Source organism: Dipodomys spectabilis, unplaced genomic scaffold (genome assembly GCF_019054845.1).
Source record: "Dipodomys spectabilis isolate Male_0828 unplaced genomic scaffold, ASM1905484v1 ptg000116l, whole genome shotgun sequence".
Taxonomy (NCBI): Eukaryota; Metazoa; Chordata; class Mammalia; order Rodentia; family Heteromyidae; genus Dipodomys; species Dipodomys spectabilis.
Genome location: NW_024870793.1, coordinates 3,657,054 through 3,674,246, shown reverse-complemented (window position 1 = coordinate 3,674,246; position 17,193 = coordinate 3,657,054). Strand labels below are relative to the sequence as shown.

General features: G+C 35.3%; 1 pseudogene; it reads left to right on the top strand.

Moving 5' to 3' along the window:
* The first annotated feature begins 8,295 nt into the window (after positions 1-8,295).
* Positions 8,296-8,392, top strand: LOC122115116 (annotated as a pseudogene).
* The last annotated feature ends 8,801 nt before the right edge of the window (positions 8,393-17,193 follow it).

The following is a 17,193-nucleotide window of genomic DNA, read 5'->3' as shown; positions in this document are numbered from 1 at the left end:
GTTGTGGATTCTTTGCTAAACATATTCTCTCGTTAAAAATTGTCAAGTAGTAGCTTTATAATAAACTTCATCTAATATTTCATGGTTCAAAAGAGAAGTTCATCCAGTTGATGTCACTGAGATTTCTTACTGTCTTAGTTCAAAGCCAACCTAGGCAAGTTTACAGACAAGTTTTATATGAGTAAAGGACACACTCAAAAAAGTCAGGGACAGATTTTCCTTCCAGCCTTGGATTCTTTTCTTGTACAGTAAAAAGGAAAGCAATAGTTAACTTGAACTTTGCCATTTCTCTATGTTCAATTCCTCTCCTGGGATCGGTTTCCACATCCAGTAACAGTTGCTTCCACTTATTTCCAGTAACAATCTATGGTGCTGCTCCAGAAAAAATGAATGCTTTCTGGTTTCACTGAAATAGCACAAGGACACTTTTGGACATGAGGTAACAGGTGTTTCAGAGACAACTTAGTAAAGAGAAATGAAATTTAAATTGCTTATAAATACATTATCCATGAGAACATTTTGTTCAAACTTCTTATGTGCTCTGTAAATTAAGGTGAATTTTAAATGGGAAGAAGGTTCTCAGATCATTTTTTGTGAGTCTATGTGCTGTGCATTAATTTCCCAAGTGTACATGAGTTAAAAGTAAGAGAAACAATAGCAATTATAGGAGAAAAAGAAGTTCTGTGTTTATGTATAAGTGTTCAATACAATATAGAAGACTCTACAATAAGAAAACATTGAAACAATAAAGACAAGTCCAGTATGTAGATTAATGGGAGTGATATAGAGAAAGCATTACTGCTAAGTGGAACATGAAGCATGAGGCCACTCTCTGTCTAAATCACGCTTGCTAATCATGTAAATGTGCAAAAAGGAGAATGGAAGAATGATTCTGTTTCCAATGCAAGTCAGATATAGGAGAATAGACTTAACTGGAAAAAAAGAGTCCATCTTGAGTGAACAGGAATTATACTAGCAATGAACCTGGTGGCTAATATCACATTTCTTTTTCTTTCCTTTTCTTATATATATATATATATATTTTTGTTGTTCGTGGCACTTGAAATATGGGAAAGGGCGCTGTCCCTCTGAAATGTAGCCCAAGGCTAGTGCTCTTCCACTTGAGCCACAGTGCCACTTCCATTTTTCTGGTAATTATTGGAGAAAAGAGCCTCCGGGACTTTCCTACCCGTGATGGCTTTAAACCCCAATCCTCAGATCTCAAAATAACTTGGTTTATGATCACATTTCTAACAGTGTACCCTCAGGATATGTAATATATATGTTCATCTATCTTTATATGAATTCTTGAGTTAAAAATATGAGCTACAGCTTAGACTTTACACTCACAAAAGTGTTTGAAGTTTAAAAGTTGATAGTCCTGGAAAAATAAAACCTAAGAATCTAAAGGAGTCAGGGAAGTTCCAATTGCAATCAGCTTGGACATTATAGGCTTTGAGACACTACCTATAGTTAACCAGCCAAAACCTGGAATACCAGTCAAGAGCAAGATTGCTGAATAACAGCTTTAGATTTTTGCTTACATACATACAGACATACACATACACACAGAGGCACTTATAGGTGCACACAAAAATACACGAATGAAATAACTCTCAGAATATGTAGAAAACTTAGAAAACAATAGAAAATAGGTCCTAAGTAAGACTAGAATCAAGTGTTAATTTTTAATATTAGAAAGCCTTCAAGTGAACTTTCCCCCAGAAGTTGAGAATATTACATAAGTAGTGACCAGAGATAGTAAAAGAGTCAAGCAATCATTATTAATGGTTTAGGATCCATGGTGGAATGAATCAGGGAACCCTGCAGGTGCGTCTGAAAATGTTCATATTCTGTGTCAAATGTTAAAACATCATTGAAAATAGTATATGAACAGTCTGAGCAGTCAGTCTAGTGGATAAGATCATAGGAGAAGTTCAGAATTGCTAGTCTGCTTCTAGATTAAATAAAAAACTATGGCAGGGCAATGTGCTCCAAGCTTGGAATTCTAGCACTCAGACAGGAGGTTAGAGAGTGGAATTACATAACGATAACTTCCCTGGACCAAGTAGAATAATTTTGTCTCAGTAAAACAAACCAAACAACAAGAAAGGAATACACAGAAGTTTGGGTTAATTTTGTCATTGTTTTGAGAAGTCAAGTTTCCTATTGAACGCAACTCATATGTATCCTCACTTGAGTTTTAAATGCTCTCATCATTACAGAACATTCCTAGATACAAAATAGTTCATGATTCCCACCCAAAAATTTGGAAAAATAAGTAAGCCTCATTCTGTTGGATTCCAAATAAATGTGGAAGGATTACAAAGCTTAAGTCTGGAGAAATAGCAAAGTTCGTCTAATGTAGGACTTTGAAGACCTTTGTAAATTAGAATTTACATTTAAAATATATTTTTTGGTTTTGTTTGTAATTTCATATTCTATAGGATACTACAAAATTCTTTTTAAGTAGAGGGATTAATTGAAAAATTCACAAATGATTCTGGCATTCTATTTGCCTAGATATTCTTTCAAGAGTGTTATAATTAGAACATAGTTAATAGATAATTCCCACAGTTTCATGTATACCATGTAAATGTGAATAATCTAGACAGAGTTGCCAAAAAAATGGATGACATTAATTTATACATTTAGAAAAACCAATTTTTTAAGGGTTTGGTTTAATATGGTATGAAGAGAGTAATTGTGTGACATCTACTTTCTTCTACCGATGTGTAACACAGGAAGCCATTTCCTTATTTACGTGTCTCTGTATACATGTAGAAAAATGCTAGGTTTGGGGTTTGTTTTCAATTTTGTTTTTGTTTTATTGGTTCGTCCTAGAGCTTGAACTCTTGGCCTGGACAGTGTCTCTGAGCCTGTTTATGATCAAGTCTCGTGTCCTACCACTTCAACCTCAGTGCCACTTGAGTCTGGCTTTTGTGGAGAAGTTTTTGGAGATAGGATTCTAAGAAACCTTTCTGTTTGGGTGGGCTTTGAACCATAATTTTCCTATCTTAGCATCCTGAATATCTATGATAGTTAAAAAAGTATAAATATAAATAATATTTGCAAGTTTTCTGATCTCAAGAATACCAGTGGAGGAAAAATGATGCAGCTCAGTTTATTGAGGTGTTCTTTTCAGAACAAGTAGGGTGTCTCATTAGCAGAGGTGTAGTATTCATGATGTGAATTAAGGAATTTTAGGTGCCCTTTACAAGTTGGAAACTGTTGGGCTATGATTATTTTATGGCATAAATCTTGAGATTGATGGTCATAGAAATAATAGCTTACTCTGATAAACAATGGCTTACTCTTGAAGAATTAATTATTACACACGCTTCATAGTTTTATCCTCTACCAGAATTTGGCTATTTTTCTGTTGACTTCTCAATCTGTAACACCCCATTGGAAACTGCATCTATTGCAAAATTACATAACATACAAACGGGTACTGTTTTGAATCTCTCAGGAATGTTGAGAATTTAAAAATGAGTAATTAGTCATAAGAATTTTGAAGAACACATATATTCTATCCTCTAAACAACATACTTTAAAAAGTTATGGGTTTCCATAGCATTAAACTGTTTTCTGTTTTAGAATGATAAAGTACTAAAATTATACTTTTTTGAAAAATTTGGCAAGTATATTGTGAAAATATTGTCTAGTTGGATAACATTCAAGTTGATTACCCTCTAATAAAGAAGGGGTAATTAATTCAAATTAGATGCCAAATAGTATTGATTTTTAAAATATTACCACATAAAGAATATTATTTACTGTGCCAATACAGTGAAAGTATATTTTATGCAGTTTATTTTTTCAATTTTATTATCAAAGTGATGTACAGTGGTGTTACAGTAATTGTAAGGTATAAATCATAACGTTTCAAACTTGTTAACCCTCTCTCATTTTCGTTCATCCCTTCACAAGTTGTAATGTACATTTCCAACATATTGTCTTGTGAGCATTGCTGCTGTATTGGTTTCCCTTTTGTCCTTTGTCTCAACATTATGCTTTTCCCCTTCCCTTCGCTAATTAAGTTAAATGTATTTACAATACAAAATGATATACGGCAGGGATAACCATAGGGGAAAAACCCAAAGAAAACTGAAATCACATAGTTCATCAAAAACAACAACCACAAATGAAAAAAATCTTGTTCCATATCTTGGAATTCATTTTACTTAGCATCAGCTAATATGGATATATACACGCATAACAAACCCACTGGAAAATAATAGCTGCATGGATACTATATCATGAAAACAATATGTTAACTTTTTGATGGTAAAGGTGGAATTAAGATCAGTGAATTCGCGGTTCTGATAAAGGATTTTCAAGAATTTTAAAGTTATGACAGGTAAATTTTAATTGTTCAAAATTTTAACAACTTAGCCTATGAAGAAAATTTGAAATTGCCTGGAATAATAGGCTTTCATGCAAAGAAATCCAAGGAGACAGTAGAGAGGGAGCAATGTGGATGAAGATGGCTCTTTTTCACACTAAACAAAGAAACCTGAGAAACCTTGCTGTAAATCCTGTAGGTTCTCTTGGAATTGTCCTTACCCAGGAACTATAATTTCACTGTTTGAAACAATGTTGTATTGGAATTTAAATTCAAAGTTCTTAAAAAAAAATAAGGCATCAAAATTTGTGAATATACCTTTAATTACCAAACAGTAATTCTCTGAAAAAGATAATTTGAGTCAAAATATTTAGGGAGAAAGTGCCCTTTACAATGAAAGAAGTTGTTGGGATTACACATTTTTTTTAACACTTTCCACAATGTCTTTGGATGTGAAGCAGTGAAACACAGAAAAAAATCTGATTGGATACTTCAAACAAATGATTTCACATTTCTAAGTGGCTCACAAAAAATAATATCCTTATTCATATGAGATAGTGAAGACTTCTGTTCTTAAATATGCCAAAAAGTTCAGAAAAGAATTGAGCAAATGGAAAAGTTTAATTAAAAAGTTTTCTTAGAAGACTTAGCTAAGCGTACTGTCTTTAGCAGTGAAGGGAGGCCAAAACTTTTTGTTGTAAATTGTGTTAGTATTTTTACTCCCTAAAGTGAGTTTACAGAGCCCATTTGGCTCATTACAATGCAGAACTGATTGAATGAAGACATGAAAATAAATTCTAAACCCAAAAGAGGCAATTAAAGAGTTTTAAAAGAGAAATAATGAAGATGTAGTAGTGGTGGAGCCCGTATAGTCCTTCAGGTTCACTAGACATGAAGCCAAGAAGCTGTGATTAATTGGAACTCCGGCAAGAGCTAAGAGGAGGACATAGAAGTACGACATGGAAGTATTGTCCTTTTGTAACAGACGCTGTCTTCCAAGGTATGGGTGATTTAACTCTATTCTCCTCCATACATCTTGATGAAGAAATGCAAGACCAAGAGAAAAATAATCAATTGAAATAATTTTGCATAGAGTAACTTCACTGTTCCTGATGTGTTATCTAAGGAGAATCTTAAGAGAGAGGATAAAAGTGCAATAATTTTTTGTTTCCTATACACATCTTGTTAGCAAAATATATCGTTGATTTTAGACAATTCCGATTGAACCAACAGGTGAAGGAGTACTTATTTTTGTGGGCACTTTAGACACAAGAAGTCTTTCAAGGTAAAAGAAAAAAATATAGCCAAATATTTGTGATCACAGCTTCTTGGACTGTTTTCTGGAGACAAAGTTATACATTAGATTTCTCCTCATTAACATAGATGTTGTTTCATGGCAACCAAATGCAAGAGGGAAGTTTAATGGACTCACTTGGCCAATTAAACAGCATGAAAGAAGAAAATGGCAAATAATACTTAATGAATTACTTTGCCAGAAGAAAGAAGGAAAAATATAATTCAAAATCAATTGACTTAAAAGTATGAAGAAAGAGTAGTGAATAGAGATTAGAGAAAATAAAGAATATTGTTTTCTCTCCAGTGGAGTAATGGGTTCTTGATCTTGTTTCTTCCATTCTATCCTCACAAACTAACAAGTGTGTCTCAGGACTGGATTATCCAGTTCAGACAGAAAACTCGTAGAAGAAATATACTATTTGCAGCAGATGTAGGTGATTTATAACCTTAGATAATCTATTTAATTCTGTTCAAAATTCTCCCCTATCCCAAACTTCCCTCTTTGAACAGCTTTGTTTGCTTTTCCCAAGATTGCCCTTCATTAACTGATTAAAATTTTGAGACGTCATATTCATACTCTCTGGAGATTGCTGTTTGGTTGTGATTTTTGAGTGTTTTTTGTTTCTTGTGTTTTTGAACTGAATTTTAAAAGGTTGTGCAATTGTTTTACAATTAAATATATCTATCTAATTGTCCAATGCTCCTAGATCAGAGTCACTCCTTCCATCATTCTCAACCAACCCTTTCTCCAAGATTTATTTTCAATTTACTACTTCCTTTATCATATGTGTCCATTGAGTATTCTAGCTGTACTTGCCCCTTGTTCATTTTTCATTCATTCTATATCTTTACTATAATTCCTCTGCCCTTTGTTCATTTTTCATTCATTCTATGTCTTTACTATAATTCCTCTCTGCTTTCAACTTCCAGATAGTCATTCTGTTAAATTGTCTATTAATACTTTTAAAGGTTTATATACAATCCATGGACTTTCAATCCTGCATATTCTTAAAGTGATATCAGCTTATATTTCCATAATTGATTCATCTGCAGCAACAATTTGCAAGAATGCAGACATGAAGCACCTAAACATGATTTTATTCTCATCCATTTGGAAGATTAATCTTTAGTCAAAAAGAAAGTTAACAATGGCTTAGAATGTATTACTAACTACAAATTTTTATAAATGGCTTTGTACAATGGTGAGATTCTTTTATTTTACAAGGAATAATATTTTCTACTACCTATAAGTTTTGGAAAATGAAGAAAATTAAAATTTATGCCTAGAGAAGAATAGGATAGAAATAGAAGACAGATATTATGTTTGTCATATCTCTGATGAGTACTCATATTCAAGGCTTAAAGTTATATTTCTTACTATGTTAGACAGAGGGAAAACATAAAATAACATATGATAAGGCAACTATTTGTGACTTTTTAAAATGTACCTTATTTAATGATGAAATTTATTAGCTAACGTTTGGGTTTGAAATTTAGGAGGCTGATCTATTTAACACATTTCTGGAAGGCCCTTACTGAAAAACGCAAATTGTGGGTGGTACTATTTCTACACTTTAATGAATGGTTGAACGTGTTTGGCATTAGTGCTGTGTAAATAATTCTACTCTATTGTAACTTGCTCCCTACACTTGAAAAACTTGTAATGTCACTAAGCATCATCAACTTGTCAAATGTTATTTTGGCAAATGTGATTTTACAAAGTTTATTTGAAAAGGAATACACTTTCAGGAGATTAAACGTAGATTATCATTGGTTTGGGAGTGACATTTTTATACCACAGAACCATGTTGTACTGAAGTCCCAGTGTTTTGAAGCACTCCTTAGTGCTTCAAATGTATTTCTGAATTACATTTGACTTCTAAGTCAAGTTTTCCCGGGCTTTGGTAGACCAATTATGGATCTATCCTACAAGGAACTATTTTTTGGCCCACTTATGTTGGAATAAAATCTTTCATTAATCAAAGGAAAGGGGTATTAAATATAATCTTATGACACTTTGTGAACTAGTTCACTAGTATGGGCTGGTCATCTATAAGTTGAATATGTGACTTTCAGTACTTTCTCTCAAATTTTGTTATCTCATCCTTCATTTTAAGTTGCCTTGCATTTCACAATTGCTTACTGCTAATTCTTGCATCTCAAGGAATTGGGGCCCTGAAATATAGGAAATGAGAAATTGAGATGGGTCTTCAATTACTTTGTGTTGACATGTTGCATGGGCTTGGGTGAGAAGTCTTGGCCCTGTTATCTGATGATGCAGGTAACTGGGACCTAGGATCCTAGGACCCATTGGTACTGCAGAAGAATATTGTTTTTTAGACATCTTAGCTAAATTTGGGTATTATCAGTAGGAATGCTTAAGAAATGTGGAGAAAATCATTTTGGGACAAGCGAGTTAAAGCAATAAACAGAGCAGCAGAGTAAAATCCATTATAGTCATTGACAAAAATTTTGCAAATGTGAGCAATTGATTGATCAATATAATGTTTTCCACTATTCACAGAATTTTAGGGAAATAAGATCGATAGCATTGTTTGGAAAAATAAGGTTTCCTTGTTACTAGTGGGCACCCATAGATATAAGCCTGTATAAAGATTTCATCATTAACTACATAATTTAGAGGATACTACATGCTTCAGCAGCAGGTATACTCAAATTACAATACAGAGATTAACATGGCACTTGCACAAGGATAATATGAAAATTTGAGAAGTATTTCATATTTTTCATTCTTCAGATGCAAGAAATGAAAAACAGTTATTAAAAAGGTGATTACCAAATTATAAGTATAACAATACACACAATTCATATAATTAAATTTAGTTTGACATCAGTGTATTAAATCTTCACCTCAGAAAGGCATTTACATAGCATAATCTTTACAAAACTTTTCAAATTAGACAACATTGTCATTTTATCCCAAAGAAAATTAATATTAAGACCTAGAAAAAAAAAAGGAATCAAACTGATTCTATATGGAATGCAATCGGAAAGGACATATTAATGAACCTATATATCATAAAATAATGTAGAATACGAAGTATATCTAAGAGAAAATAAAATAAATTATGAACATTATGCAAACATAGAATATAGAATATTTTAAAATATACTTTTTCAGACAAGCACCAGAAGTATTTTAGTTTCTGTACTACTCATTTCAACAGGTAAGTTAAAATTATTTCTGATTAAAAAATCACAAACTGAAGAAATCATTATACATGTATACAAAAAACTATTAAATATATTTTGACATCCAATGCAGGCAATTCACTTAGAAGAATTCCGCGGAATCCATGGATTTTTACAGTAAAATATTGGTGTTGTCGGGCACCGGTCTCTCATGCCTATAATCCTAGCTACACAGGAGGCTGAGATCTGAGGATCATGGTTCAAATCCAGCCTGGGAAGAAAAGTCTGTGGTACTCTTATCTCAAATAAACCACTAGAACACTGGAAGTGGAGCTGTGGCTCAATTGGTAGAGCACTCACCTTGAGCTGAAGAGCACAGGGACAACTCCCCGGCCCAGAGTTCAAGCCCCATGACCGACCAAAAAAAAAAAAAAAGATATTGCTCTTATTTGGATTGTGAAAATATTTTGTAGGGACACAAAAGATGGACTTGCATTTTTGAAATTTAAGAAACTTAACCGGACCATTAGGACTTAGGTTAACAATTTGTACAGCATTCCACAACATCATAGAAATAGTGATACATACTTATCCTTTTGGCAATATCAAATGCAGTTACTTCTAGGTTGTTCTTCAGGACTAGTTTTATATAATGGTTCAAAGAAGGGGATCCAGCATATCTTTGCTATCTCAATTCTCAGCAGCAAGTTGTAAGGGGGTCAAGAAGCTTTTAATTTGGGCATTGGTATCTGTATCATGATGAAGTAAGAAAGAAGCCACTCTGATATTATTCCATGTATATGCACTGTGCAGGGGTGTGCAGTCATCTAAAGTTATTGCATGTGCCTCTTGAGACACCAACTCACTGGCAATGTCTAAGTGTCCACTGTAGGCTTCTCGATGAGGAGAGGTATACTCATCGTCATCCCTAATATTAACATGAGTGGCCTTTTGGGAAAGAAGTCTCCGCACTGAATATTTTTGGCAGCCCAATGAAGAAATTTGCTTGGATCCTTCTCCACTTTTTTTCTTGCAATTGATATCATTCCTTACTTTTTTACCTTGTTCTTCATATTCCTAAGAATTGCCTAACCAGAGACTTTGAGTGTCAGTGGGAATGAGGTGTTCATGTATTTCCCTTATAGCTCACATTGGTTGAACTGGTCAGAAATATCCAGTGAATTTTCTGCATCTGTTTATTCACCATGATTTATTTTCTCTTTTTCCAATTTTACTGTTTGAAATTATAGTAACTGGAGAGTAGGGAATTGATGGAGAGCAGAGGAAAGATGTTCCTCCGTATTCAAATGTACACACTGAAAATGAGGACCAGTAATGTCTTCATGTGCAGCTTATTCTAGGAATGAGAAAATAGGAAATAACGCCTTCTATATAAATGATTTGGGAAATGGCAGAGCAAAAAGTGAAGCTGCAACCAAAAATATAAAAGCAAAATAAATTAGGATAATTATAGAGCAATCATATTATCTATGAGAACCAAGAAAGAGAGAGACAAAGAGAGAGACAGATGTGTAGTGACCTAGCTTGCCACAAAATCCATTCCTCTGATCAATTAATAGAGCAAACAAAATATTATTTTTTAAAAAAGACGGGAGTTCTGGGATGATGGCTGAGGAGAAGCTAAAGGTTAAACAAGCTCTCACATAGAAAGCGGATTTAGAGTTCCAGTGAACAGTCCTAAGGCAGAGAATCACACCAAGTGTTCCTTCACAGGACAGAGAGTTAGTCCAGAGAGAGAAAATACAAGCAAAGAGACAGCTCTGAGCAGTTGCCAGCAGCTGCTTCGGCAGCTGCAGCGGTGATGGTGATGACTACAGCCGCCACACCTGAATCACAGAGAGTCCGGGGACAACGAGCCAGACACGGCAGGTAAGCAGATTCTACACAACACCAGCAAGAACCGACAAGGAGAAGACCAATTCATCAAGCAGTTCGCAGATCAGGGACGACCCAGGAACCAAGACTCGGTGTGAGTAGAAGTCTAACATCCTCATTTCTTCTCAGGAAGTAGAGGAGGGAAGGCAACCCCTCCCCCCCAGAGATCTCCTGCTTGGATACTGACAAAGCTCGGCAGAAATGCTATCTCCAACTCAGGCCTTGGAAGAAAACTGGAGTCATCCAGCTGGTCACAAGAGCCTAAACTGACCTGCCAGACTCAGCTCCACCCAGGGAAAAGTCACCCAGCTCGGACGCCAGCCCAAGGAGTTGCTTTCTCCACCGGGTAATCAGAGCCAGAGGCTGCCCCTCCCTTTAGCAGGTTTGACAATCAATTGTAATTCAGTAAACAGAAACCTTGAGATGGCTCCAGGCTGGGCTCTGTGAGTTTCTCACAAACCAGCCCCCAGGAAAAGCCACAGTTTGCTGAAAGGCCTCAACTCTACCCAGAACCTAGCCTCATCACAGCATCTCCAAACTCGAGGAAAAAGCCATCTCCCGCTTTCATGATACCGCTTTTGTGATACTAAAATAAGATCTCCCTCCCATTGAACTAACCTGGGAGGAGGATCACAAAACATTGGGGAAAGCAGAGCATCTTTCTACCTGTTCAAAGAAACTGAATTAAGTAACCAACCTAGCCACAGGAACACAAGCAGACCAGAGACTCCAACAAGAGGCTTGTTACAGACACAAGGGAAATACAGGATATTTCCCACCCCTCCAAAAAAATCAAAGAACTTTTTTTTTTTGTACCTTTTATTAAAGAGTTTTTTTTTCTAAAAATTTTAATCTTTAATTTTTACCTTTTTTGAAAAAAAATTGGTTTCTAGTAATTTTTTTTCCTGCTAGAATACTATTTTAGGGGTATAAGTGTGTGTGCGTTTTTCTTTCTTTTTGTTTTTTTTTTTTGTTTGTTTTGTTTTTTGTTTAGCTCCACTGAACTTCTGATCTTTCTTCTTACCTTCTTATTCTTTTCTCCTGTTTTTCCGTTTCGTTCTTCTTTATGTGACTTAATTGCTGTTCTGCACATCCTCAGATAAACCCGTAGTCGATTATTAGACATTATCCCCCATTGTGTACACACTTAATACACAAATTTATTACTCAATTCGAAGCCTCTTAGACTTAAATTCCTTAATAGCAATACTACCTCTTTATACCTATATAATATTTTAAGTATTTTTATTTTTAAGTTTTTCACATCTCCTTTATATCCCTCCCCTTCTCTCATTATATTCACGTTCTTCTCTGGATAGTTTGTTTTTCTATCTGAATAATATTTTTAATTTTTTTTCCTTTCTATTTTTTTCAGGTATCTTTTTGTTCCCTTTCTCTTTCTTCTTTTTTCTCTCTCTCTCTACTTTCATCCTATCCAACCTATTTCCTGCTTTGAGATAAGGATTTAGTTAACACTCCCTGTGCCTTCCAACATCACTCTATTCCTATTTTTACCCACATCTCTTCCTAAACCTAATAATTCCTGGTTTACCAAATTCTTCTATGGGGTTCATAGCACATTAATATACAGTTGTTTGATCTTGAATAGATGAATCTGTTGAACTAGATTGTATCTGCAGACTATTGACTGTGCAAATAAAGACTTTGGTTGATGCTTGACTTAAGGTAGGTTTCTAGCACAAAACTGGTGTTACTTTCATCCCCAATGGGCAGAGTAAGCCAGAAAAACACAAGAAAAATGGAAAGTCCGGTATCTCAACTCCCACTCATGATAATCAGGGGACAGAACAGATATGAATAAAACAGAGGAGAGTTCCCAAATAGCTCTACAAACACTGCTAGCAAACATGATAAATGAAAAGACTGAAAACATACAAAGGACTCTGTATGGGTGGGATAGGGAGAGAGAGGAGGCAATCCAAAAGTTTTTACAGGAATATCATGAGCGTGAGGAAGCTACTCAAAAACTGATAGAGGATTTGTGTGAGCAGCTTGAGAATACACAAAGAGGCAGGAATGGCCTGAGCAGGCTGAGAACACTCAGAACTACAGGAATGGCATAAACGTGAGGAAGCTAAGCAAAGAGTAATACAGGAATTGAGTGAGCAGAATGAGAATACACAAAGATCACTAAGGGCATTCATCAAATCCATTGACAAAGAGCTGAAGGAAGTCAGGGAGACCAACAAGGGAATGCTGAATGGAACCCAACAGAAGGAATGGGAGCCCAAGCAAACCATAAACAATCAACTAAGTGATTTGAGAATAAACACTGAACACCAAATTAAGGAAGTAAAGAATTTCATACAAGATCTAAAACAAAGCTTTAACAAAGAATTTGAAGCCATCAAAGATGACCAACTAGAAGGAAAATAAATAAAAAACAAAGTAGAAAATCTCAACAGCAGGTTAGACCATGCAGAAGATCGAATCTCGGGGATTGAAGACAGCCTAGACATTATAGAGAAAGAACATACAATCATCCAAGACAAGTTCAAGAAATATGAGAGATCTATCCAACACATGGAAGACACCATTAGAAGGCCTAATCTAAGGATAATGGGTGTAGAGGAGCACCTAGAAACAGAAGTTAATGGTCTAGGAAATTTGTTTAACAGGACCCTATCAGAGAACTTCCCAAACAAGCAAAAACAAAGGCCTATTCACATACAAGAAGCTTTTAGAACTCTAAATAGACCAGACCAGAATAAGACATCCCACCCTCACATTATAATCCACACAGGATCAATTCAGACCAAGGAAAAGATCCTTAAGGCTCTCAAGGAGAAAAGATTAATCACCTATAAAGGGAAACCGATTAGAATCACCTCAGATTTCTCAGCAGAGACAATCAAAGCAAGAAGAGCCTGGCATGATGTATGCCATGCACTACAAACAAACAAATATCAACCAAGAATACTGTACCCAGCTACACTCTCCTTCAAAACTGAAGGCCAAATAAAAACCTTCCATAGCAAAGAAAATTTGAAACAATACATCTCCAGCAAACCAGCCCTACAAAACACTCTTAAAGACTTCCTACACATGCAAAACCAACAAGACCAAAATAAAGGCCAAGAAACTGCACTCAAACTGATAATCCAAGAACCACAGGAAGAACCCAGTTTTCACAGCCCCAATTAGGTGGATAATATGGCAGGAACTCCCAAATATCTCAGTCCTATCTCTTAACATTAATGGAATTAACTCTCTAATTAAGCTACATAGACTGTCTAGTTGGATTAAAAAACAACATCCTTCTATCAGCTGCCTTCAGGAGTCACATCTTGCCAGTAAAAACAAACACATTTTCAATGTTAAAAGCTGGAACAAAATCTACCTAGCAAATGGCCCCCATAAACAGCCGTGAGTTGCAATCCTAATATCAGATAAAATAGACTTCATATTAAAATTTATGAGAAGAGATAAAGAAGGTCACTACATACTAATTAAGGGATCTCTCCTTCAGGAGGATATTACATTTCTAAATATATATTCACAAAACAACGGAGCATGCAAATTTATCCAAGAAACACTACTTCACTCAAATCCCACATAGATCCAAAGACATTAATTGTTGGGGATTTTAACACACCACTCTTCCCACGAGAGAGATCAACTCGGCAAAAACTCAACAGAGAAACCGCAGATCTAAACAACTGCATAGATCAACTAGATTTAACAGACATCTACCGAATATTTCACCCAGCAGCATCAGAATACACGTTTTTCTCAGCAGCACTTGGAACATTTTCTAAAATAAACAACATTTTAGGCCACAAAGCAAACTTGTCTAAATTCAGAAAGATTGAAATTATACCTTGCATTCTCTCAGACCACAAGGGAATAAAATTAGAACTGAACACCAAAAGCCACCCAAGAATGTCCGGTAACACATGGAAGCTGAAGAACACACTGCTGAATCTTGAGTGGGTCAAGGAAGAGATTAGAAACGAAATTCAAATGTTCATGCTATTCAACAAAAATGAGCACACAAATTACCAGCTCCTCTGGGACAAAGGAAAGGCAGTACTCAGAGGCAAGTTTATAGCTGTGAGTTCCTACCTCAACAAATTGGAGAGATCTGAAACCAACAATTTAATGAGATATCTGAACCTCCTTGAAAAAGAGCAGCAAGATAAACCCCCATCCAGTAGACGGAAAGAAATAATTAATATTAAATCAGAATTAAATAAATTACAATGCCAAAAAAAACCATAGGAAGAATCAACAAAACAAAGAGTTGGTTCTTCGAAAAAAGTAACAAATTTGACAGACCCTTAGCAAATCTTATCAGAAAAATAAGAGAACACACCCAAATAAATAAACTCAGAGAGGAGAATGGAAACATCACCACGTAAAAAACCAAGATTCAGAACTTTTTAAGGGAATACTTCTCAAAACTTATGCTAATAAGTTTGAGAACTTGACAGAAATGGATCTTTTCCTAGCAAATATTGACATGCCAAAATTAAACCAAGATGAGTTAAACCATTTTAACCGGCCCATATCAAGCACTGAAATAGAAACAGCAATAAGAGACCTCCCAGCTAAGAAAAATCCAGGATCATATGGTTTTACAGCGGAATTCTACAAAGCCTTTAAAGCAGAGCTCACATTTTTAAATTTAAATATTTGTCTTTACATTTTTTCCTGTCTCTTTTCTAAATTTTTTCTTCTCTCTCTTCTTTCATTCTTTCCAATCCATTTCCTTCTTTAAGATTAGGACTTGTTTAATTTCACTCTCCGGTTACCTTTCCACATCCCTCTAACCCTATTTTTCCCCACCTTTCTCCTTAAACATAATAATTTCTGGTTTGCCAAATTCTTCTTTGCTATTCTTAGCCCATTAATACATAGTTGTTTAATGTTGAATAGACTGTATCTCTTGAACTAGACTGTATCTGCAGACTTTTGACTATGCAATTACAGGACTTTGATTGATGCTTGCCTTAAAATGGTACTCTAGCACAAAACTGGCATTATTTTCATCCCAAATCGGCAGAACAAGCAAGAAAAACACAAGGAAAATGGCAAGTCCAGGTATCTCAATTCCCACTCAAGATAATCAGGTGACAGAACAGATAATGAATAATCCAGAGCAGAGTTCCCAAAAAGCTCTACACACGCTACTGGTAAACATGGTGAATGAAATGATTGAAACTGTACAAAGGAGTCAGTGTGAGCGTGACAGGGATAGAGAGGAGGCAAACCAAAGATCAAAACAGGAATCTCATGGGCTTGAGGAAGCTACTCAAAGATTGATAGTGGAATGGTGTGAGCAGATTGACAACACTCAAAGAGAAATAAAGGAATTGAGTGAGCAGGCTAAGATCAGTCAAAGAGAACTACAGAAGTTGCATGAATGTGAGAAGTCTAATCAAAGAGTAATAGAAGAATTGCAAGAGCGGGATGAGCATAGACAAAGGTCAATAGAGGCATTCATGGAATCCATAAACAGACACCTGAAAGGAGTCAGTGAGACCACAAATGGAATGCTGAATGGAGCCCAATAGAAGGAATGGGAGTCCTTGGAAACAATAACCAATCAACCAAGTGATTTGAGAATAAACACTGAACACCAAATTAAGGAAGTAAAGAATTTCATACAAGATCTAAAACAAATCTCCAACAAAGAATTTGAAGCCATAAAAGCTGACCAATTAGAAGCAAAAAAATGAAAAATAAAATAGAAAATCTTGACAGTAGGTTAGACCATGCAGATTGAAGCTCCAGGATTGAAGATAGCGTAGTTATTATAGAGAAAGAATATACATCTATCCATGAAAAATTTAAGAAATATGTTAGATCTTTTCAACACTTGGAAGACACCATCAGAAGATCTTATGTGAGGGAAATGGGTATAGGGGAGCACAGAGAGACAGAAGTTAATGGTCTAGAAAATTTGTTTAACAGGATCCCAGCAGAGAACTTCCCAACAATCAAAAAGATAGGCATATTCAGATACAAGAAGCTTTTAGAACTCCAAATAGCCCAGACAAGAACAGGACATCCCATCCTCGCATTATAATCCACAAAGGATCAATTCAGACTAAGGAAATGATCCTTAAAGCTGTCAAGGAGAAAAGATCAGTCACCTATAAAGGAAAACCAATTAGAATCACCTCAGATTTCTCAACAGAGACAATTAAAGCAAGAAGAGCCTGGAATGATGTATGCCATACCCTAAAGACAAACAACTATCAACCAAGAAGAGACAAAGAAGGTTACTACATACTAATTAAAGGATCTCTCCTTCAGGAGGATATTAAAATTCTAAATATTTGCCAAACAATAGTGCACCCAAATTTATCCAAGAAATACTACTTTAAATCTCACATAGATCCAAAGACATTAATTGTTGGGGACTTTAACACACCACAATCCCCAATAAATAGATCAACTCGGCAAAAACTCAACAGAGAAACCGCCGATCTAAACAAATACATACATCAACTGATTTAGCAGACATCTAACAA